We start from the raw sequence: 25239 nt of genomic DNA, 5'->3' as shown, positions 1-25239 counted from the left end.
GTTCTCGACATCCTCTCCACATCCAGCCGCTTGTGTGTTCTGCTGTGTTTCTCTCCACGTCCAACCGCTTGTGTGTTCCTGCTAGGTTCTTGGGATTTTTATAGGCACAGGATGTGGGCATGGCAGGCCAGAGTGGTCTTGGAAAATGCAACATTTGGGCGCAAAGGCAGGAGTGCCTGTCCTCACCTAGGTCCGTGGGCACAGGCCTGAGGGTGGAGCCCTAGCCAGGGACCCGCTTTTCTCTACCCAGCACGTCCCTGTCCCCCTCCCATAACAGCTTCATGCCTTAGAGAAACCATTTCAAATTTTGGACAGAATGCAATGGCTTAAAAAGGAAAGCTTGGTAGAGGGAGAATGCAGGAGGGGCGAGAAGGTGCAGGTCTATGTGACTTGCACCAATGACTTGTCTTGAGTTATTGCCCTCTCTGGTGAATGGTCTGGGGCATACCGGCATAATCAGGCTGTAAATTAACTGCAACCCTGAGGTGATCTCGTGGGGAAAAATTCTATAAGTGCCTAGATTGTTTTAAGATTCAGTCCCTGGAACTTCTAAGCAAGTGTATAATTAGATAAGGAGGACATTGTACCTGGCGGAAAGAAAGAGAGAAAGGTCATATTTCATTTGTAAGAAGTTAAATATAAAGTAAGCAAGGAAGAAAAAGAAAAAGTGTGATGGTTAATATTAGGTGTCAGCTTGTCTGGATTAGAGATGCCTAAATGGCTGGTAAAGTGCTGTTCATGGGTGCATCTCTAAGGGTGTTGCCGGGGGAGATTGACATGAGTCAGTGGACTGGGAGAGAAAGACCCACCCTCAGTGTGGGTGGGCACTATTCAATCGGCTGCCAGCGCAGCTGGAACATAGCAGGAAGATGAAGGGGAATAACTACCTTGCTGCTGAGTCTTTCCACTCTCTCTCTTCTCCTGCTGGACACTTGGCTTCCTCTCCTCCCACCCTCAGACTTCACACTCCAGGTTTTTCAGTCTTTGAACTCTGTAACTTGCGCCAAAAGCCTTGCAGGGCTTCCAGGCTTTCAGACTGAAGGCTGCACTGTCAGTTTCCCTGGTGCTGAAGTTTTGGACTTGAACTGAGTCACTACCAGTTTCTGTCATTCACCAGCTTGCAGATAGCCTATTGTAGGACTTTGCCTTGTAATCATGGGGGCCAATTCTCCCTAATGAACTTTCTTTTATATATACATATAACCTATCGATTCTGTCCTTCTAGAAAACCCCAACTAATACAGAAAGAAACAACACAATATTTAAAAATAGGGTACTCATTACAACTCCCTACTGTCAAATTCTATTCCATTTCTGTGGAACATGGGTGATGTGTTCATTCTGCCTACTTCCTGCTGAGCGAGGATGTAGTTAAAGGACATTGTAATGGAACTGATCTACTGGAATTGGAAATATTCTCATGTACCTGGGCTTACCGATGAAAACTGTTGGAGATTGCAAGTCTCTGGAAGAGTTTATCTTGCATTCCCATGCAGAATGTACAGCAGTAGAATCTGCATCAAGGAAGTATGCCTATTCCCGCAATTATGGTCAAGGTCACAAGTAACTTTTCCCACCAGGATGGTTCTGATCCAAACCAGGGCACAAACCATTGATCTGGTGACAATGTGCGGTCAGACATAGCTTTAATTTGTTTATGCATATCTTGCAGGGCTAATGAGACATTCCCTGAGTTGTCTAGGATGTATATACACTACTCAGGTTTTCAATAGTTTTGGGGTAATAGGTGGCTTTTAGTGACATGAAAAGCTTTAATGGTCATTTCTGAGATTTGGAGCACCTGTCACCCAAGCAGTGTACACTGTACCCAGTGTGTAGTCTTTTATACTCCCACACTTCCACCTGAGTCCCCAAAGTCCATTATATCATGGACTTTGCATCCTCATAGCTTAGCTCCCATTTATAAATGAGAACACAGGATGTTTGGTTTTTCATTTCTGAGTTAATTCGCTTAGAATAATGGTCTCCAACTCCATCCAGGTTGCTGCAAATGCCATTATTTTGTGGGTTTTTTTGGCTGAGTAGTATTTCATGATTATATATATTGCATTTTCTTTATCCACTCATTGGTTGATGGGGATTTAGGCTGGTTCCATATTCTGGCAATTGAGATTTGCGCTGCTATAAACATGCATGTGCAGGTGTCTTTTTCATATAATGACTTATTTTCCTCTGGGTAGATACCCAGTCATGGGATTGCTGGATTTAGTGGTAGTTCTACTTTTAGTTCTTTAAGGAATCTCTATAGTGTTTTCCACAGTGGTTCTACTAGTTTACATTTTCACCAGCAGTGTAGAAGTGTTCCCTTTTCACCACATCCACACCAACATCTGTTATTTTTTAATTTTTTAATTATGGCCATTCTTGCAAGAGTAAGGTGGTATCTCCTTGTGATTTTAATTTGCATTTCCCTGGTAATTAGTGATGCTAAGCATTTTTCATATGTTTGTTGACCATTTGTATATCTTCTTTTGAGAATTGTATAATCATGTACTTTTTGATGCGATTATGTGTTTTTTTCTTGCTGATTTGTTTGAGTTCCTTGTTGATTCTGGATATTAGTCCTTTGTTGTATGCGTAGTTTTCTAATATTTTCTCCCTTTTGTGGGTTGACTGATTGCTGATTATTTTTGTTGTTGTTGTGCAGAAGCTGTTTAATTTAATTAGGACTTATTTATCAATTTTTGTTTTGTTGCATTTGCTTTTGAGTTCTTGGTCATGAAATTTTTGCCTAAGCCAATATTTAAAAGAGTTTTTCCAACGGTATCTTCTAGAATTTTTATGGTGTCACGTATTAGATTTAAGTCTTTGATCCATCTTGAGTTGGTTTTTGTATAAGGTGAGAGATGAGGATCCAGTTTCATTCTTCTACCTGTGGCTTGCCAATTAACCCAACACCATTTGTTTAATAGAGTGTCCTTTTCCTACTTTACACTTTTGTTTGCTTTGTCAAAGGTCAGTTAGCTGTAAGTATTTGGCTATATTTTGGGGTGCTCTATTCTATTCCATTGGTCTATGTGCCTATTTTTATACCAGAACCGTGCTGTTTTGGTAACTATAGCCTTCTAGTTTAGTTTGAGGTTGGGTAATTTGAACAAGTCCAGATTTGTTCTTCTTCCTTAAGATTTCTTTGGCTATGCAGGCTCTTTTTTGGTTTCATATGAATTTTAGAATTGTTTTTTCTAGTTCTGTGAAGAATGGTAATGGCACTTTGATGGGAATTGCATTGAAATCTGTAGATTATTTTTGGCAGTATGGTCATGTTCACAATATTGATTCTACTCATCTATGAGCATGGGATGTGTTTCTATTCGTATCCTGAAATGTTACTGAATTCATTTATCAGATCTAGGAGCTTTTTGGGTGGATCTTAGAGTTTTCTAGGTATACAATCATACCTAGATCTAAATCGTATCATCAGTGAACAGCAACAGTTTGACTTCCTCTTTACCAATTTGGATGCCCTTTATTACTTTATCTTGTCTGATTGCTCTGGCTAGGACTTCCAGTTCTATGTTGAATAGAAGTGGCGAAAGTGGGCATCTTTGTCTTGCTCCAGTTCTCAAGGGGAATGCTTTTAACTTTTCCCCATTCAGTATAATATTGGCTGTGGGTTTGTCATGAATGGCTTTTATTACCTTGAGGTATGTCCCTCCTATGCCAAATTTGCTGAGGGTTTTAATCATATTATATAGCGATGCTCAATTTTGTCAAATGCTTTTTGTATGTCTATTGAGATGACCATACAGTTTTTGTTTTTAATTGTTTACATATCATATTTATTGACTTGCATATGTTAAATCATCTCTGCCTCCATAGGATGAAACCACTTGATCACGATGTACTTTCTTTTTGATGTGCTGTTGGATTTAGTTAGCTAGTTTTTTTGTTGAGGATTTTTGCATCTGTGTTCATCGGGGATATTGGTCTGTAGTTTTCTTTTTTATGTCCTTTCCTGATTTTGGAATTAGGGTTATATTGGCTTCATAGAATAATTTAGGGAGAATTTCTTCTTTCTCTATGTTTTGGAATAGTTTCAGTAAGATTGGTATCAATTCTCCTTTGAATGTCTGATGGAATTCAGCTGTGAATTCATCTGGTCCTGGACTTTTTTTGTTGGCAATTTCTTAAATTACTGTTTCAATCTCTCTTGTTATTGGTCTATTCAGAGTTTCTGTTTCTTCCTTATTTAATCTAGAGGGTTGTATATTTCCAGGAATTTATCCATCTCCTCTAGATTTTCTAGTTTGTGCATGTAATGGTGTTCATAGTAGCCTTGAAATGTCTTTTGTATTTTTGTGGCATGTTATAATATCTCCTATTTCATTTCCAACTGAGCTTCTTTAGACCTTCTCTCTTCTTTTCTTGGTTAATCTTACTAATAGTCTTGCTAATGGTCAATTTTGTTTATCTTTTCAAGGAACCAGCTTTTTGTTTTATTTGTATTTTGTAATTTTTTGTCTCTTTCAATTTCATTTAGCTCTGCTCTGATCTTTGTTATTTCTTTTCTTCTGCTGGGTTTGGGTTTGGTTTCTCTTTGTTTCTCTAGTTCCTTGAGGTGTGATCTTAGAATGTCTATTTGCACTCTCTCAGACTTTTTGACATAAACATTTAATGCTATAAACTTTCCTCTTAGCACCACTTTTTCTATATTTCAGAGGTTTTAAGTTGTGTCACTATTATTCAGCTCAAATAATTTTTTAATTTTCATCTTGATTTGACTGTTGACCCAAAGATCATTCAAGAGCTGATTATTTAATTTCCATGTATTTGCATAGTTTTGAGGGCTTCTTTTGGAGTTAATTTCCAGTTTTATTCCACTGTGGTCTGAGAGGATACCTGATATAATTTCAGTTTTCTTAAATTTATTGAGACTTGTTTTGTGACCTATCATGTGGTCTATCTTCGAGAATGCTCCATGTACTGATGAAACTAATGTATATTCTGCAGTTGTTGTGTAGAATGCTCTGTAAATAACTGTTAAGTTCATTTCTCTAGGGTATAGTTTAAGTCCATTGTTTCTTTGTTGACTTTCTGTCTTGATGGCCTGTTTAGTGCCATCATTGGAGTATCGAAATCCCCCACTATTACTGTGTTGTTTTCTATCTCATTTCTTAGCACTAGTAGTAATTGTTTTATAAATTCAAGAGCTCCAGTGTTAGGTGCATATATATTTAGGGTTGTGATAGCTTCCTGTTGGACTAATCCTCTTATCATTATATAATGTCCTTCTTTGTCTTTTTTTACTGTTGTTACTTTAAAGCCCATTTTGTCTGATAAAAGAATAGCTATTCCTGCTTGCTTTTGGTTTCCATTAGTGTGCAATATTCTCTCCCATCCCTTTACCTTGAGTATATGTGCATCCTTACATGTTAGGAGAGTCTCTTGAAGACAGCAGGTATTTAGTTTGTGATTTTTTTTTATCCACTCTGCCATTCTGTGTCTTTTAAATGGAGCATTTAGGCCATTTACATTCAACATTAATATTGAGATATGAGGTACTGTTTCACTCATTATGTTAGCTGTTACCTAGATACTTTTTTATTGTGTTTTTGTTTTATAGGCGTGTTTTTATTTTATTTTATTTTATTTTATGTTCCAGGATACATGTGCAGGACATGGAGGTTTGTTACATAGGTAAATGTGTGTCATAGTGGTTTTCTGCACCTATCAACCCATCACCTAGGTATTAAGCCCCACGTGTATTAGCTATTTATCCTGATGCTCTCCCACTCCTCCACCCCCTAAAAGGCTCCAGTATGTGTTGTTCCCCTCCCTGTGTCCATGTGTTCTCATTGTTCAGCTCCCACTTATAAGTAAGAACATGCAGTGTTTGTTTTTCTGTTCCTGCATTAGTTTGTTGAGGATATTGGCTTCCACCTCCATCCATGTCCCTGGAAAGGACATGATCTTATTCCTTTTTATGGCTGTATAGTATTCCATGGTGTATATGTACCACATTTTCTTTATCCAGTCTATCATTGGTGGGCATTTGGGTTGATTACATGTCTTTGCTATTGTGAATAGTGCGCAATGAACATACACCTGCATGTGTCTTTATAATAGAATGTTTTATATTCCTCTGGGTATATATTCCTCTGGTAATGGGATTGCTGGGTCAAATGGAATTTCTGGTTCTAGGTCTTTCAGGAATTGCCACGCTGCCTTCCACAATGGTTGAACTAATTAATTTACATTCTCACCAACAGTGTAAAAGCGTTCCTATTTCTCCACAGTATTGCCAGCATCTGTTGTTTCTTGACTTCTTAATAATTGCTATTCTGATTGCATGAGATGGTATCTCATTGTGGTTTTGATTTGCATTTCTCTACTGATCAGTGACGTTGAGCTCTTTTTCATGTTTCTTTGGCTGCATGAATGTCTTCTTTTGAGAAGTGTCTGTTCATATCCTTTGCCCACTTTTTGATGTTGTTTTTTTTTCTTGTAAATTTGTTTAAGTTCCTTGTAGATGCTGACTGTTAGACCTTTGTCAGATAGATAGATTGCACAAATTTTCTCCCATTCATTTGTAGGTTGTCTGTTCACTCTGATGATAGTTTCTTTTGCTGTGCAGAAGCTCTTTAGTTTAATTAGATCCCATTTGTCAATTTTTGCTTTTGTTGCAATTGCTTTTAACATTTTCATCATGAAATCTTTGCCCATGGGTTGGCAGGCTTTTCTATAGCCCTTTCCCAATGTCCCTGAGCCCAGGAGAGGCCCAGAGTACAGCATCCTACCCATCATCATGGTAGCCAGGGCAAGAGGTTTGTAGCACTTAACCAGTGAGTTCCATTAGGAACATATCAGTTAAAGCTGGGTCACTGGGACCAATTTATTGCAAACAAGTCCCTTTTCTATAGAACTATGGTATGTTGACATTGTTCTGAGGGAATCCAACCCACGCTTCCAGCACTATTTGACTCCAGTCTAGGGTATGATTCCACTGCTCCCAGAAGAAGGCAGCTATCTGACTTAAGTGTACTGTTGATGCTGTCAGCCATGAAAAGTCATTCCAGATTTGAAGAAACTCATTCTTAGAGTGAGAGTACTGGGGCTTTATATCTTGGATATTCATTTATTTGTCCAGTAGAGGGATGAGCAATGCTATTCCCTTTTCTTATATTACATTTCCATTAGAAAGGCTTTCCATGTCCAGATTCATTGAGAGTCTTATTTACGGGCCATGGGTTATGTCTTTTCTGGTAACACTTGACATCTGTGCCCCTAACCTACTCCTTAAGGTCTTCTATGAAGGCTTGCAAGTGTAAGTGTGGCCAGTCACTTCCCTGTGTAGGTGATACTTACCAGGGCAGGCCCAGGCTGCTAGAGAAAGGCAATAGGCCACAGATTATCTGCATACTGTTGTGCCCATTGTAGGAAAAGGGTAGTGGTGGCAGCAGTAGACAAAATAATAAATTTAAAATTGAAGGCACTAACGAGGGTTTCATTCTATAGGAAATTACCCAAAAAATGTTACTTCTCTACAGAGTTTTTCTTAAGTAGTAGTTTTAACTTCTATTTTGGTTTACATGTCCAAGCAGGCTCCTTTGCATGGTCAGGCCAGGGTGGCGCTGCCTTTGAGAGTTATGGACCCATAGTTTTACTCCAGACAACTTGACTGATGAATGAGTGGTCAGTAGCACATCATGGGGTCCAGTCCACTTTTCAGTCAGTTTTTGATCCAGACCTTGTTTTTTTCAGGACTTTAGTGGCACCTTTTCTCCTGGTTGGAGCAAGCGAAGGGGCTCATCCGTGGGGTAGGCAGACCTGGAGAGAGGAAGCTGATGCATCATCAGTAATGTTTGTTACTGTTGCTGCATGTATTGCCTAATTCTGGACTCACTTAAAAAATCCAAAGGCAGCATCCCTGGCAAAGGGACCTAGAAGTGTCTCCCATATATAATTTCAAAAGTATTTCATCCAAGCCCACTTTGGGGTGCTTCCCTGATCAGAGCAAAGCAATATCCAAAAAGTTCATCCCAGCTTGGATCAGTCTTCTGGCAGAGTTTGGCTATTGTCTTCTTTAAGGTGTTGTTCATCTTCTCTGTTTTTCCCATCTATTGTGGTCTCCATGATGAATGCAATTTCCATTTACTCTATAATGCTTGACTTACCTTCTGGGTAACTCCTGAAATAATGGAAGGACTTGTAGCTCTATATAGTGCCTAGGAGTCCAAATCAGGATTACCTGCTTCAGCAATGCTTTGGCTACATCTGTAGCCCTCTGAGATTTTGTGGGGTATGCTTCAACACATCCAAAAAAGGTGTCTACAAATACCAAAAGAAATCTGCAATTTCCACTGGCCATGGGCATTTGAATGAAGTCTATCTGCCATTCCTCAAAAAAGCATATCTATTTGTATTTCATCCTCTGTTGCGGGGACTGCATTCAGTCTTGGAAATATTCTCAGCACATAAAACACATCCTTGTGTTATTTTGTGAATAGTTTTCTGGAAGTGTGTGGGCTTCTGAGTAGAATCATACTAGGTAAGCAAAAGCATCTCTTATGTAGATGTCTTAAAATTAAATAAACCATGGCCTTAGGGAGTAGATTTGTTCCATAAGCATCAGTTTTCCTAGGTCTGTTTTATCAAACTCCCAGTCCTGCATGTACTTTTTGTCTTGCTCCATGGTCCAATTGCTAGAGAAATAGGCTATGGGTTGTGGAATATCTACTAGCCTTTGGATCAGCACAGCCAGACTATGCCTTGCTTCTCATGGACGTAGAGTTTGAACTTCTAGGGGTCCATCAATCCCAACACTAGGGCTGATATCAGTTTTTCTTTGTTGACATAAAATGTCTGTTGACATTCATCTGTCCATGGAAGGGGCTCCGATTTCCATCTTTTTAAAGCTTCATAAAGTGGTTTAGCCATTAGCCCCAAATTAGAAATCCAAATTTGACAGAAGCCAGCCATTCCTAAGAATCCTTGCAATTGCCTTCTATTTCCTTGAGCTTTGATGGATGCTATTGCCTGCTTTCAGTTGGTCATTGGCTTCATTTGTCCTGCCTTAACCCAAGCCAAGATATGTTACTTTTCATTTGAAGGTTTGGGCCTTCTGTGGGGATACCTTATATCCACATTGGTCAGATGCTTTAGGACTAGAATATTATTGGACAAGCATTATTCAGAATCATGGCTTGATCTAAGTAAGTCATCTATACATTGTAGCAGAACTCCTTCATCTAGTTATATGCACCTCAAGTCTTTTTCCAATATTTCCCCAAAGATAGTGGGTGAATTTTTGAGTTCTTAAGGCAGTACCATCCAATAATATTTAAGGGTTGTTTTGGTCTCTGGGCTCCGCCATTCAAAGGGAAATAATTGCTGGGCTGTCTCCTCAATCAGGATGCAGAAAAAGATGTCTTAGATATAACACTGAAAACTACCTGTAGTTTTTGGGTATAAAAGTTAATAAGATATATGGGTTAGGCACTGTTGGATTATTAATAGCCCTCAAGTTCTGGACAAACTGATAATTCATCACAGTGTAGCTTTTTCACAAGCAGGATAGGAGGGCTATGTAGGGACCTACAAGAATGAATCAGTTTATTTTTCAAAAATTTTTGTAGAACAGATTGTATTCCTTCTAAGTCTTCTTCTTCTTCTTCTTCTTTTTTCAATAGATATTGCTTTCTCCAGGCACCCTATCCCCCTCTTTTATTTCTATATGCATTGGGTGTGTGTTTTTGGCTTTTCCCTGTATCCCATCTGCCCAAATGCAATTACTCAGTCTTTTATAGATTTCTGGGTGAAAGGCTTCTTCTTCCCCTTTCTCAGAGTAAGAGAGCAGCATTTGTAGTCACAGCACCTATTCCAGCAGGACCCGTAAGCACAATTGCTGCTTCTCTAGGGGAAGAATAACTTAAGCATTTAATTTACATAGCAGGTCCCATCCCAACAGGCGGATTAGGCAGTCTGGCATATAGAGTAAGCTGTGTCTTAGTTCCAGGCCTCCCAGTTTGTACTCTAGAGGTTGTAAGAAAGTTTTTTGTTGTATCCCTCCTGCAACTCCCATTATAGGTACTGTTATTTTGGTGCTTTTTGCTTCTGGGGTGTTAAGAACTGAATGAGTAGCACTGTGTCAACCAGGAAATGGATTAGCTTGTTCCCCATTGTCATTTATACCTGGAGCTCCTGTGGGGAAATTTTAATTGGTTCCAAGAGATTTAAGGGAGCCTCCAGGCATCCCTATTTGTTGTCAGGGCCACAGCTTTGTCCTGTCATGTATTTGCCTGCGACCCCTTGGGTGGATTCTGCTTTTCTTTGTCCGCCTGGCCCCTTTACTTCTGGGCAGCTATCTTTTCCAATGGCCTTCCTCTATGCAGTAGGCACATTGGTTGTGACCCAGAGGTTTGCCCTGGTTTCTCAGGTATGGAGGCTTTCCTGCCTATGCCACATGTGGTGTCAGGCTTTTGTTTATTTTTTTCCCTGCCACTGAATACTTTGAAAGTAACATCCACCAACTGGGGATGAGTCATTCCCAGCACGGCATCCCATTTTTCTAACTTTCTCTTTATATCTGGAATGTTCTGCTGAATGGAAGTCAAGTTCATTTGTCTTGAATTGTCAGAGTCTTCCAGGTTTATATCAATATATGTGTGGAAGGCTTGGTAAGTACATTCTGAGAATTCAGAGGGATCCTCATTTGTCTTTTGGATGACTGGATTTTGCTTAAACTCTTTTGTTTGAGCAATCCTCTCTTGAGTCCAACCAAGATGTATGCCTGGTAATGTGCCAGACAGGCCATATTCCCCATTCACTCAGGATCCCAGTCAGGGTTTGTGCCAGGAATAGCCCCTATGGGATTAGGGGTACTATTTGGATTAGCCTCATAGAGGCACCAAGCTTCCTCATTTGCCTTTTCCATTACTAGTCTCCTTTTATCTGTAGCTAGAACACGTTTAAAAGGACCCATACATCTGCTCAAATGGGCTGATGGGTGGCAAAAATAGATTCAAAGAGGTTCATCATTTTCAGAAGGTCCTCTCTATAAGGGAGGTTGAAACTCTTCCAATTCAATAAATCAGATGTTGAAAATGGGCTGTAAGTCCAATAGCATCCAGCAGGCTGCCTATATTCATCCAAACTACCCACAGGAATTAGCCAGAGTGGGAACTGCCCTGCTCCATCTGTGTCATTGCCCTGTCCAAATCAGGTGCCCTGTTGAGTCTTAGAGGAGGCGATCATTCCAATTCCCTCATCATACTGTGGAGGGACAGCGGCCCCTCCTTCTAGACATGGCTCCGTTGTGAGTACTTTGGTGTTTTAGAAAGGATTCAGAGGTATGGTAGAAACTGTTCCCCTTCAAGACTGGATCCCTGGATTGAGTAGGCAAGAAAAGTAAAGAAAGATAATTAAGGGTCCAAGCATAAATGTCACACACTCACACAGTCACAATCCCAAGTGGTGCACTCTCAAACATATGCCCACTTAAGGGGCTGGGTACAGAATCCACAGCTTCATCTCAATTTCAAATGGCTCCACAAGTAGACGAGTATAAACACAGCAAAGCTCAGGTAGCATCATAAATACAAACAGCATACAAATACAAATAAATACAAAGAGCCCAAATGATGCTACCAGCAGCTAAGTCTGACAAGAGCGACCCCAAGTAGCATTTAAAGAAACAGAAGAAAGCCAGGTGCACTCTGGCCAACTTACCCTATTCTGAAGTCTGTCAACTTCCTCAGATGCCACTTTCTTGGCACCAGTGAAGCATAAGGGGCAGCCAGCACCACAGCAGGAAGAGAAGGGAGGTTTCTCAAGACAAAAGCATCTCAGCAGCTTCAGGGAAACTCCCTAGAGTCTCAGCCACAGAGTCAGCTAGACACGAGCAGCTACTGCTCACAGATGGCAATTTGCCCCATCCAGTAGAAACCAGACCAGCAGGCTTAGACTGCTCAGAACACACAATACTTCCCATGTGGGCCAACAAAACTCATAACCAAATGCAGGTTCAGTTACTTGCTGTTTACAAATTCAAATACCAAGGATGAGGCGGGTGGAAGGAAAGTGACTTTATTTCAGGGCTAGCAGTGGGGAAATGGCCAAAGCTTTATGCCTTAAAGAAACCATTCCAAACTTTGGGCAGAATACAAGGACTTCAAAAAGGAAGCTTGGTATGAGGGGAATGAAGGAGGAATGAAGAGGTGCCAGTCTATGTGACTTGCTCCAATGACTTATCCTGATTTATTGCCCAATCTGCTGAATGGGTTGGTGCCATCCAAGGCACAGTTGGGTTGTAAATTAACTGCAGCCTGCAGGTAATCTCCTGGTCGGGAGAATTCTGTAGGTGCCTGGATTGTTTTAAGATTCAGTCCGTGAATTATAAAGCAAGCATATAATTAGATAAGGGGGACATTGTGTCTGGTGATAAGAAAGAGCAAAGATTATTGCTTCATTTTAAAGAAGTTAAACACAAAGTAAACAAGGAAGAAAAAGAAAGAAAGAAAAGAAAGAAAGAAGAAAGAAAGAAAGAAAGAAAGAAAAAGAAAGAAAGAAAGAAGAAAGAAAGAGAAATAAAGAGAAAGAAAGAAAGAAAGAAAGAAAGAAAGAAAGAAAGAAAGAAAGAAAGAAAGAAAGAAAGAAAGAAAGAAAGAAAGAAAGAAAGAAAGAAAGAAAGGCAAAGAAAGAAAGAAATGGTTAAAAATAGGGTACTTAATTACAATATTTCAAGCCTGGGAGAAACTGATGCATGGGCAGAAATAGAGACACCAGGAGAAGACTTCACTTGTGGGAGAGTTGATGATATGAGGTGCTGCTTGCAGAGCGCTCATGACATGTTCAGCAAGTGCTTGGTAACACAGGCCCAAAGCCCTGAATTGTGGAATCAATAAATGAATGAATGAAGCACTCAGATCAAACATTCATATTATAAACAAATCATGTTTACATTTACTGCCAATACCGGGATCACTTTGTATGTCACAAATACTTTATCTCACCTTGAAGATTAGCTAATACACTTGTACTATTTTTACTTTCCAGAGCTGAGCATGTAAAAATGTGAAATATTTCAGTACAAATTATGACGATAAATCCAATATACGATTAACCAATTGCTTTGGATTGATAGCCTGGCACCTCTCAAAATTTAAAGTATGGAAAGTGTTGGAGAAATAGATTTGAGGCTGTACTTTAATAAAAACAAACAAACAAACCTACCACTGTTGCTGTTGCCATGAGGCAGTAAAAGCCAGGGAGCCACCTTCACTTAAACCACTGCTGCTGCTACTTTGGTATCAAAATCTACCCTGCATCTGCTGCTGCCACCTCATCAGCAAAATGTAAATGTCACACAGAACTCATTCCCTATGATTGCTCACTTCCAAACTGAAGTCTCCCTTGGAGTCATCTAATTAGTGGTTAGTAGGGCATATGTCTGCATCCCAGCTACAGGGAAGCTGTAATTTATGTTCTGGCTTTTATGTTCCCTGGTTGCTGAGTCTCCTTTGTTGCCTATGAGACCCAGCATTCAAGCAAGGTCCTCCTGATGGCCTCTGAGCTTCCATGCTGATCCGTGAGTCACAACTTGTCCCAAGAGCCCAAGTTTCCAGGACCGAGATAGTAGTTTGAGCCAACTCTACTGTTCTGTTCTCGGTAATGGTAATTTATTGCCCTAGAAGTTGGAGTACTGGCTTTTAGATAAGCCTACTGCCTGGGGTTCTGCTAACGCACCTAGCTCTGGCCAGTTTCCTTCCTATTTGCCTGCGACGCCTCTGCACCCAAAGGCATAAAGTAAATGTGCAATAAATGTTGAATAAAAAATCAAAAACTTTTCCACCAATGGAAAAAACTTCATAGATAGCAACTACATATCTTCCCAATTCCTTTATATTGGACTTTGTTCTGCATTCAGAATCCTGATACCTCTCATACAGAACCGCAAGCCTGCAGTGCAACTTGAACAATGTATTTCTCCACCTGCTACCTCCATAGTTGCTCCAGCAGTCACTGTGGAGTTCTGATCAGTAAGCAACAACAAGGAAAGGGTCCCAGGTCGGGGAGAACACTGTTTCAAGAGACAGCTAATCATAAACAACCCACTGGCACAACTATCTCACTCTGCATGTAGTCCCAGCAGCACTATCTTATAAAACTTTCCTCCAGCCCATGCCTGTTTGCAGATAGCCCCTTCTCTGCTGTGCTGCCCATTGCTTCCTTGCAATGTACTTTCCCTCTAATAAATCTGCCTTTCTTTACCTACAACTGTCTTGGTAAATTATTTTACCATGACACCAGCCCCAGGCAGTCACACCCATAATATTTTGGTGGCCTGTATGGTGACTGCTCTGGGACTGCTCCTCTACTCTCTCCCTTTCCTCTCCTCCAATTCCAACCTTTCAGTGGACAGTGTCCGAGCCCAAAGAAAACTGAAGATTCACGTGGTAAGACCTCTGACTGCTGAAGCCCAATTAGGTGAGTGTTCAGCATTAGCTTTCCTTTTCAGTCTTCCCATGAACAAACTCTAGTATCCCTCTGGCAATTGATGGCCACTGATCAGGGCACTTCCTGGGATAGGCTGAAGGTCAAGCAGTGAACAGGTTTGGCAGCCTTGCTCACAAGGAAAGAAGGCTCTTTCCTATCCTTTCTGGTCAAAAGTCCCCATTCCCTATGTGTAGCACAATAGGCAGCAGAAGCTTGACCAAGGCAAACCCACACATGTTTTGGGGGAACTAAGACCCCCTCTTTCTTACTCTAATTTCTCCCACAAAGACAGCGAGCCATCTGCTCCAAACATCTTAAGCCAGGTGATCCAAAACAGCACTGGGACAGTGAGTCTTCCCTCAGCCTCTTCCCCTCATACTTGGATTGAACACCCAGAGTAACTCGTACCTTGGCTGGCCACCCAGGATGATTTGTACCTGGACTGACCTTGGGTCACTCACCCAGTGTTCATCCACCATAAGGCCCTAGTGCCAGCAGATCCTTTCCAATCGGTGGGATGCCCCTTTGGAAAGTGCATCTCAGAGTCCCTCAGCAGACGTGAGTGGAACACTTTTCACTTGGCAGGATCCCCAAGAGAAACTGTGGTTCATATCCCTAGTGGATGTTCTTTCCCATCAGTCCCATCATGGGACAAAGTCTTTCCATTCCTCAGAGTCACCCTTGGCTGCATTTTAAAGCATTGGGATAAAATTGACCCTCAAACTCTCAAAAAGAATTGTATAATTTTCTTGTGTAATATAGCATGGCCCCTATGCAAGAAATCCTGAAATTAGCCCCCTCAGTCTCTTATAACCAGAAGCAGAATAAGAAGGACAGGGCTAAGGAGAAAGAAAAACTCAGGGACAAGAGTCAGGCTCAATTCTTGGTTGCTTTACAAATCCCCAGCCCCCTCTAGGCTGCCTTAGGGACACTCCTCTAGGTAACGGCCATCAGTGAAGAAGATCAGGCCACTGGAAGGCAAACTGCTCCAATGGAATAAATGGGAAAAAGCCCCATGTGGCTTGCTCACTCTATCACAATCTTGGTCACTAGAAACAGGACTGTCAGAGAGCCCCTGGGACAGCCCCCAACCCCCAGTGGCCTTGAGCTGAAGGGGCTCTCTGCTCCAACTGGCTTCCAAACCGGACATGGTCATCAACAAGACAAATCAAAGGGCAACTCTGGAGGCAGCAAGTAAAATTTTAAATTTCCCTTTTAGGTTCAAGAGCTGCCTACACTGTACTAATCTTCTCTGAGCAACTGTTCTCCAAATCCTGTTGGGTAATGGGGGCAAATGGCACCTCCGCCCTCCAAAAGAAAAAAATTAATACCCCTTTATACTTAAGAAACCAATTACTATTCTTGCACCAGTCCCTGATATGTCTAAATAACCCACATCCCTTTGGGGCAAAAATATAATTTTCAAGATGGGTGCCTGCTTAAAAACTACCCAACCTCTGAATTCATCTTTCCCTCTACTAGCCCTGTTTCTCCTGGAAAAGCTACCTAAATTTTTAGCCAATATCTTCAACCTAGATAGTCCTACCTCAAAGATTTAAAAATAGCCCACACTTATTCAGATGAATCCTAGCAAGAAATCTAACCAAGCAATCTCTTGGGGGAGGGATAGCTTCTACAGTATGTAGATCACCTCCTCATCTGCTCCTCCTTCACAGGACTTGCACAGCAACATGTGATATAAACCATAACTTCCTAACAGAAGAAAAATGACTTTTGTCTAATTCAAGGGTTATAAAGGTAAAGAGGTATTTTTTGTAAGAAGGGTTATATAAAAGAGATTTTCTATGAGAAAAGATCTTGCATGGGAAATTCTTGTCCTAAAATAAAATAACTGGTTGTTTTAAAAGAGGTATGTTTAGGACAAGTCGTAAAGTCCAAGCATTCATTGTTAGTCTGTGTAAGTTATGACAAAATTTGTGAAAGGAAATTTATAAAAGGAATATTGTATGTAATTACATACAACATTCTCTAAAATTGGTGCCTTATGCTGTGTCTAATTAAATTCAAACACTTTTTCACTGAGTTGAGCTTCCAGGTTATCTAAATTGGCTTCCAATAAGGAAAAACAGACAATTGCAAGAGGTTTTCCTTTGCCTTTTTGGTAACTGATTTAAGAAAGAAAATTTTATCTTCTAGAATTCAGCAGTTTCTTTCAAGTGATGCTGTGAATGAGACCAGTCTCTCCCCGATGATACCTGCTACCTTTACAAATCTCCCCTGGATTTAGCTGGACACCAGCTTTGCCTTGACATGCTTCCCCTCTTTGATGAGTCCCTTCCTCCAGCAAGATCTAATATCCTAAGTCCCACAATCCAGGACAATGACCCACAGGGTCTCTTTACAGACCAAAAACCGTAGGTTGAGTCAGCGCTACACCCACAGTCAGCAGGAAGTAGTTGGAAGATGAAACTTCCACCCCAATGCCAAAGATTTGTCATTGTTTTTCTATTGGGATTTGGGCGTGGGGGGATGTGGAGTCTTAATAAGTAATCAACAACAAGGAAGGGGTCCCAGGTGACGGAGAATAATTATACCAAAAGACAGTTAATCACAAACAAACCACTGGCACAATTACCTTACTCTCCACACAGCCCCAGCAGCATGTTCTTGTTCTGTGAATAGCCTATAAAACCCCTCCAGCCCCTGCCTCTTCGCAGAAAGCCCCTTCTCTGCTGTGCTGCCCATTGCTTGCTTGCAATGTACTTTCCCTCTAATAAATCTGCTTTTTTGTTTTACCTACAACTATCTTGGTAAATTATTTTACTGCCTGCACTACTGACTCCAGCCAGTGATACCCATGACAGTCACCTTTTCTGTCTCCTCAATAAACAGAGATCTGGCTGCACCAACAACATGTGACATGACTGGAGACAAACCATTTAACCATCACAGGGTCAGATGTGGTGGCTCACACCTGTAATCTCAGCACTTTGAGAGGCCAAGGTGAGAGGATTGCTTGAGGCTAGGAGTTCAAGACCATTTAATCATCAGAGAACTTGTGTTTCCTCTCTGTAGGACAAGAGCTGACTAGACAATACCCATAGTTACTCTGTTTTACAATCATACAACTCTTTTACACTATATTGAGGCCCAAAAGCCAACATCCCAAAATACAGTGCTTTGACATGCTTAACTAAAGAAGAAGCCTCAAGGTCTCCCTGACTTCTCCTCCATTACACTACCAAAGCCAGGCTGAAATTCCTTTATCTGCCTCAAGTCCTGACCCAGCAAAAAGACAATCTTTCTTTTTCTTCCTCTCCATGTAAGACCAAGAAGGTAACCACACCTGAACAGACCCTTTCCCAAGATAATGTTTGCCTACCAGCCTCATTCCAATTCCAAAGAGAATTATTTACAAGTTAATTTTTGTTCCCAGATCCACTCATTCTCCTTAGTAATCCTTTATTGTCCCTCAACAGAATTCCTCTTCTCCCTCTCATAACCTGTTTGGCCAGGATTCCAGTTCCCTGTCTTTCTGTAACCTTAGGATGGTATTAATATATAAGATTCTGATCCCCATTGGGGGGGTGAGTAACCACTCTGTTCTCCCTGTATTTACATTTGTAAATTTGTTTGCCTTTTATCAATTAAGTTGCCTTTTTAAGTTTATTTTTCAGTGAAACTTCAGAGCATGAAGGGGAAAAGTTTTCCCATGGCCCCTACAACAACCTATATATTATCTTACTACAAAATAGAATATGCCTCTTTTTTCCTCTTTAATCTAGTGTGAGGAATCATAACATTCAAACAATATCTTTTTCTTTTAATAAAACTGCTCTACTGCACAGTGGCTCACACCTGTAATCTCAGAATTTGGGAGGACAAGGAGTGAGGATTGCTTGAGGACAAGGAGTTCCAGACCAGCCTGGAAACATAGTGAGACCCCATCTCTACAAAAAAGTTAAAAATTAGCTGGGTGCGATGGCACACATCTGTAGTTCTAGCTACCAGGGAGGCTGTAGCAGGAGTTCTAGGCTGCAGTGAGCTATGATTGCGCCACTGCACTCCAACCCAGGAGACAGAGCAAGGCCCTGTTTCTTAAAATTTTTTAAAAACTGCTCTACTGCACTTCAACAAAAGGATGAGCCTAACTACCAAAAAACCCTGTAGCTGTAGTTAGACCTTAATACAAGCCCTTGCTTCTTTACTTTTAAGCTGTGAGTCATTGAGCAAGTAATTTAAAATTTCTGAATTCTCTCATGCATGATATATGGATATAAAGCCCCATCTACCTCATGCAGTTCTTGTAAGATTATTTATGTGAAAATACCCAACAAATATGAAAAAAACAAAAAATGGTGATATTAATAGGGCTTGTAGTCATCTATATTTCTGAAACTGGCCCCCAAAATAAAAAAAAAATAGATAGGAATTGACTTCCAGTATAAAGTCTCTACTCCTTCTGAGTTCATGCACATAATCTCCATAAGAGGAAATTACAACATCTAAATTGTAAACCACCTCATTGAAGCTGAGTTAAAGAACAAGTGGAGCTATATGAGTCACATGATGACTGCTATGCCCCTGTAGATACATATAAGGAGATGAAAGCAGAAAATCTAAATTGGTAACAGAATTTTCATTGAATTCTCTTAATTAGCTCACTCTAGGGGAGTGAATATAATCCACTCTCCCCATTTCCAGAGGCTTCCCATGTGTCAGGACTCATAATTTTTATTACATGAATTGCTTTACAAATAAGCACAGTGTGAAGCATCAATGCTTTATAAAAACTGCATTAATGCACCAACTTGTTCAGAAGCCAAGAAGAGAATAAGATCACACAGCCTAGAGAGAATTTAATGGGCCCAGCTTGAACATTTTTCCAGCCAACACCATTGAGCACCTGTTAACAATCATGAAGAAGTCACAGGGACTATCCAGCATCTAAGTACATTGCACTAAATTCCATACTCCAGCAGTGTTGATTTATTTTCTCCTAAAGTTCCCATCATTAAACTTTCTCACCAATGAGTAATCCTGGAAAAAACATCTCTCTCCCTATAAGACTCCAAGATGGGCCCAAATGATTTAAGAAAAATTTTATTAAATAGAAATAAAAAGTATTTTGCTTGGAAAGAGACACCATAAGCAAAGTAAAAATAAAGTGATGAATTGGGAGTAAATGCAAATTTGCAACATATATCACACAAAAGTTTAATGTCCCTGATACATAAAGAGCTTCTAAAAATAGGGAACAAAATTTCCATTAGCCTTATAGAAAAATGGGCTACAGCCCAGAAAAAAATGCAAGTGGTTCTCAACTATAAGAAGCAAATGAAAACTTTACTGATATACCATTTCGCACCCTTGGATAGGCAAATCTGCAAAAATTTGACCAAGTAATCTTTTAGAAAGGCCTAGGGAAATAGAAACATCCTATTGATGAATAAATATTCACTGGGAGATAAGCAATGGAATAAACTATAGTCCAATGATTGTCAAACTTTTGGTGCTTATTTAAAAAAAAAAGATAAACCATAACAATTGTTGAAATGGCTATGTATTGGGGAGGGAGGAAATAAGGTAGACTTCTTGAGATATACCTTGTTTTATAGATTTGACTTCAGAAGAATGTACTTTACTTAACTATAAAACAAAATAAAATTTAAATAAAATCTCTTAAAATAATATAAAAGAAATATACCTAAGTGCGTGTCCAGTTGATGGCAAGATAATTCCAAATAATGTTAAAACACACTTGTCTCTATAGCCCCAGTGGAATATGTCTCATCAAAAAAATGTGCAAAAAGTAAAATAAAATAAAATGTCAAACTCCTTTTAGTTATCATATTGTTAACAGTAATGTAGGCATTGTTATTCAGAGACTATTATGTATAATAGAGCAAGTAAGTAATTATTAGATATCTTTAATATTTTTAATTCTATCATTCTCACTGTAATTGATAAGATCTTTGGCACAAGCAAAAGGAAATATAGATAAAAGAAGAATTACATACAAACATTGTAATCTTGTATTTGAAGTATCAGTTTAAACTCATAATTTATTTTATCTTTTTTTAAAAAGCAGCATAAAAGAAACCATTTCTTAGCTCTATGCCCTTAAAAGGTCACTCGGATTGTGTTCTCTAAATACCATTCCCCACTGAAAGGAAACAAGGCTCTTTAAAAATGGCTGATCCCAGGTCTGAAGCAGGAAATGCACAAGATCATGAGGAAACTTCCAAAGACAACTACAGTCATGTGAAAAGGACTCAGAAGCTAACTGAAAGAGACTCCCACTAGCCAAAGAAGAGATACTTTGAGGCTCAATGAGAATAACAACTGCAATGTATTGAAACACATCAAATATGTTTAAATTCATGAGTTCATAATAATATTCAAAAGAAAAAGAAGGAAAAAGTGCTGAATTGATTTAAGACATGCCAGTGAAACCAACTCATTTTTTAAAACTAGTAAATAAAGAATTCAACCACTTATCCTGCTTTACTTATATAAACTGTACTACTGGATTATAAAGTAGAAGATGAAGGAAGTTCTCTCTTTATATTAATATTCTATAATACATTTGAATTCAAACATCACCATTTTGCAATTCCTAATGAAGTAACAGACTGGGTAATGCTTATTGAAAGCTGACAATATCACAAAACAAGAGATAATCGAATATCACTTCCCTCTTAGCTAAAGGACAGAGTAGTTTGGCAATAAATAAATAAACAAACAAATAAAATTTCTAAAAATTGAACTTGAGTCTGATTAAGACTCTGGATCCAACAATGAATTTATAGGAAAGACAAAGAACAGAAAAACACATTTAACAACATGGTAACATTTGCTGATTATATTTCACAGGAATATAGTCAGCAAAATCAACACTAGGGAAAAACCACAAAACAAACTGATTTCATCAATAAATGGCAAGTGAAAAAATAAAGAAGAGATGAAATCTATAAGTTAAAAGAGAGTCAACAAACATACCAACCAATTACTGAAGAGGCCTTATATGTAGCCTAATTCAAACAGGGAAAGAAAGTTGGAAATTTGATTACTCATAAATAATTTGTTTCCTGGGTTTTTGATGGGGTTTGTCCATTTATTGAGACAGGGCCTTGCTCTGTCACCCAGGCTGGAGTACAATGGCATGATCACTACTCACTGCTGCCTCAACCTCCCAGCTCAAGTGATCAATCCTTCCACTTTAGCCTCCCAAAATGCTGGGATTAGAGGTGTTAGCCACCACACCCAGCCATGATTGGTAATTGGATAGTAAATAATTATTGTTAATTTGGGGGGGTGGTTACATACTAAAATATTTATAAATAAAATAATATCATTTCTGGGATTTGCCTCAAAATATTGTGAAAGGGAAAACTGAGAAACATAGTGGTGTACTGGTAAATGCTTAACCAGATTGAGTGGAATGAGGGCCTGACTGGTGTTATTTGTATCATCTGCTAATTGCCACGGTACAAATACACCCACTATGGCAAATTTCAAGCTATCGGTGTTGGGCAATGATGATTATAGACTACCCTCACAGGTGTTTTACTACAAATTACAAAGAAAATATACAAAGTTTTCCAGAAATAACTTTGGATCCTCTCCCAACTAAAATAATGCAGAAAAATATTTCTAAGAGTAGATCTTCCTATTATATTTGAGATAAATTCTTCCTTGTTTCATAAATTCCATGAAAGCATTTCAAAAATCTCTATGGTGTTTTATATTAAATTTAGCAGCATGAAATCTAGAACTTAGAACTGGGAAGAGACACTCACAATCTATTCTTTCCAACTGGTGCAGGCCACCTCCAGCATACCACTGGAGAAGCTGTAGAGATTAAATAAGGTTGGCCATGAATTGACAAGCTTTTCACCTCAGGTGGTAATGTGGTTTGGATCTGCGTCCCCACCCAAATCTCATGTTGAATTGCAATCCACATTGAATTGCAATCTCATGTTGAATTGGATCATGGGGGTAGATTTACCCCCTTGGTGCTGTTCCCATGAAAATGTGTGAGTTATCATGACATCTGGTCATTTAAAAGTGTGTACCACCTCCACCTTCTCTCTTGGCCCTACTCCTGCCATGTAAGAAGACTGCTCCTGCTTTGTCTTCCACCATGAGTAAAAGCTCCCTGAGGCCTCCTCAGAAGCAGATGCCGCTATGCTTCCCATACAGATTGACGAATTGGAAAGCCAATTTAACCTCTTTTTTGTATAAATTACCCAGTCTCAGGTATTTCTTTAGAGCAGTGCAACAACAGACTAATACAGAAAATTGATACTAAGGAGGGGGCGTTCCTATATAAAAATACCTAAATATGTGGAAGCAGCTTTGGAATTGGGTAACTGGCAGAAGTTGGAATAATGTGGAGGTCTCAAAAGAAGACAGGAAGATGACAGAAAATTTGGAACTTCCCAGAGACTTGTTAAATTGTTGTAACCAAAATGCTGATAGTGATATGGACAATAAAGTCTGGGCTGATGAGGTCTCCGAAGGAGATGAAGAACTTATGGAGAACTGCAGCAAAGGTCACTTTTGTTATGCATTAGCATAGAACCTGAGAGCATTGTGCCCCTACTGTAGGGTTCTGGGGAATTTTGAACTTGAAGGTGATGATTTAGTGTATCTGGTGAAAGAAATTTCTAAGCAGCAAAGTGTTCAAGATGTGGCCTGGTTGCTTTTAACAGTCTATGCTCATATGCATGAGGAAAGAAATGATATAACACTGAAACTTATATTTAAAGGAGAAGCAGAGCATAAAAGTTTAAAAAATTTGCAGCCTGGCCATGTAGTAGAAAAGAAAATCCATTTTCAGGGGAGGAATTCAAGCAGGCTACAGAAATTTGCATAAGTAAAAAGGAGCCAAATGCTAATAGCAAAGACAATGGAGAAAAGGCCTCAAAGGCATTTCAGAGACCTTCATAGCAGCCCCTTCCATTATAAGCCCAGAGCCCTAGGAGGGAAGAATGATTTTGTGGGCCACAACCAGGGCCCTGCTGCCCTGTGCAACCTTGGGACACTGCTCTCTGCATCCCAGCTGCTCCAGCTCCAGCTTTGGCTCCAAGGGGTGCAGGTACAGCTGGGGTCACTGCTTCAGAGGGTGCAAGTCATAAGCCTTGGCAGCTTCCATGCAGTGTTACACCTGTGGGTGTGCAGAGTGCAAGAGTTGAGGCTTGGGAGCCTCTGCCTAGATTTCAGAGGATGTAGGGAAAAGCCCGGATGTCCAAGCAGAAGTCTGCTGCAGGGGCAGAGCCCTCATGGGTAATCTCTACTAGGGCATGCAGAGGGGAAATGGGGAATTGGGGCACATCTCCCCCTTGGTGCTATTCCCATGAAAGTGAGATCCCTCATGAGATCTAGTCATTTAAAAGTGTGTACACCTCCCTGCTCTCTCTCTTGGTCTTGCTCCTGCCATGTAAGAAGCCTGCTTCCACTTTGCCTTTGCCATGAGTAAAAGGTCCTTGAGGTCTCCCCAGAAGCAGATGTCAGTATGCTTCTGGTACAGCCTGCAGAACTGTGAGCCAATTGAACCTTTTTTCTTTATAAATTACCCAGTCTTAGGTATTTCTTTATAGCAGTGCAAGAACAGACTAATACAGTTGGGGTGGATACAATATCGATTATTCTATAGCATCAAATTCTCCATAATAAAACATTTTTAATGCAATTATTAGCTTTTCTTTCCTAAGAAAACATGCAAAATGGTTGAAACATATTAGACACCTAAGGAAATAAGAAGTTAGAGTTTTCTCAGTTGAGTGCTGTTTTGTACTCAAGGATGTTCTCAATCATCATCTAAGTAAAGGATTCTTTCTTGCTCTTGCATTTTCCTAAGTCACAAGAAGGAATAACTGAAATAATATTTTAAAAGTTATTTGTATATGTATACATGTATATTCATATACATATATGCATGTATAAACATATACACATACACATATATGTATATGTATATATATCCAATCCTCCATGTGATGTGAAGTCTTGACTACAGAATGCACCTGACTTGGGCAATGATGACTATAGACTACCTTCACAGGTGTTTCACTACAAACTACGAAGAAAATATACAGTTTTCCAGAAAAAACTTTGGATCCTCTCTCAACCAAAATGTGAGGAAAACCTCTAAGAGTAGATCTTCCTATTATATTTGGGATGAATTCTTCCTTGTTTCATAAATTCCATGAAAGCATTTCAAAAATCTCTATGATTTTTTTTAAATTATACTTTAAATTCTAGGGTACATGTGGATAACTTGCAGGTTTGTTACATATGTATACTTGTGTCATGTTGGCGTGCTGCACCCATCAACTCATCAGCACCCATCAACTCGTCATTTACATCAGGTATAACTCCCAATGCAATCCCTCCCCGCTCCCCTCTCCCCGTGATAGGCCCCGGTGTGTGATGTTCCCCTTCCCGAGTCTAAGTGATCTCATTGTTCAGTTCCCACCTATGAGTGAGAACATGCAGTGTTTGGTTTTCTGTTCTTGTGATAGTTTGCTGAGAATGATGGTTTCCAGCTGCATCCATGTCCCTACAAAGGACACAAACTCATCCTTTTTTATGGCTGCATAGTATTCATGGTGTATATGTGCCACATTTTCTTAATCCAGTCTGTCACTGATGGACATTTGGGTTGATTCCAAGTCTTTGCTATTGTGAATAGTGCCACAATAAACATACGTGTGCATGGGTCTTTATAGCAGCATGATTTATAATCCTTTGGGTATATACCCAGTAATGGGATGGCTGGGTCATATGGTACTTCTAGTTCTAGATCCTTGAGGAATC

This window comes from Macaca thibetana, chromosome 11, assembly GCF_024542745.1.
Source record: "Macaca thibetana thibetana isolate TM-01 chromosome 11, ASM2454274v1, whole genome shotgun sequence".
NCBI classification, from domain to species: Eukaryota; Metazoa; Chordata; class Mammalia; order Primates; family Cercopithecidae; genus Macaca; species Macaca thibetana.
Note: the sequence above shows the minus strand (reverse complement) of the source record.